This window comes from Triticum aestivum, chromosome 3D (genome assembly GCF_018294505.1).
Source record: "Triticum aestivum cultivar Chinese Spring chromosome 3D, IWGSC CS RefSeq v2.1, whole genome shotgun sequence".
Lineage (NCBI taxonomy): Eukaryota > Viridiplantae > Streptophyta > Magnoliopsida > Poales > Poaceae > Triticum > Triticum aestivum.
This window is the reverse complement of record NC_057802.1, coordinates 39700066-39701003: the sequence shown is the minus strand read 5'-3', so window position 1 is coordinate 39701003 and position 938 is coordinate 39700066.

Sequence of the window (938 nt, the reverse complement as noted above, 5' to 3'; positions counted from 1 at the left end):
ATGAATACAAAAATACATGGATCAGTGATATAATATGTTTGGTTTCAAATAAAACACTCCATGTGGTAAACAAAATCGTCCGCATACATCACCTGGGGGCAAATATCTGGTACTCCCATCCTTAGAGTACTCCCGGTGCTTCAAGTTCAAAAACAAATCTTAAATGTTTCCAAATAAATGACAAAAAATGGGAATGTTCGCAAGGAATGTGACTACAACCCCTAGAAATTTCAGGTCCAAACTCGAAACGTACATTGAGAAACAAAAATGTGAAATCCAGATGTAAATAGTGTCAATGTTGATTTTGTCTTTTTCTTACACTATTCATGTCAGATTTCACATTTTTGTTTCTTGATGTACATTTCAAGTTTGGACCTGAAATTTTTAGGGGTTGTAGTTACATTCCCTGCGAACATTTGTCTTTTTTTCCAGAATTATTTGAAATTTTTCTAAATGTTTTTTAAAATTTGGAGCACCGGGAGTACCCCAAGGATGGGAGTACCTGATACTTTCCCCATCACCTGGGTGTCTCCCAAAGGTCGTTGCATCTTCTACTATCAAGGGCATAAAAAGCATCTCCACCCCCTCCATGCCTTCACATCGAAGCCAATAGTCTCATGCACTGATTTTCCAACATTCGTGCATGGTGATGAGCTTCACACATGTCACATTTCTTCCGAATAAATTCATATTGAAATAATAAATTCATGAATTAGGTTTTCGCCCGGTTTATAGATAAAGCCAACCACCACAAATGCCATACAAAGTTTGTCAATTACAGCAAGCAAAACAAGATTTTCTAGGGAGAACAAGTGCGAGGTTTGACATTAGTGTGTTCGGTTCCATTTGCTTAGCATTTCTGACTTCTTACCGTCTTGAAAGTCAAAATGCATGTGCCATTTACCTAGGGGCAGGCATGCGGTCTAGCAGTAACTGCG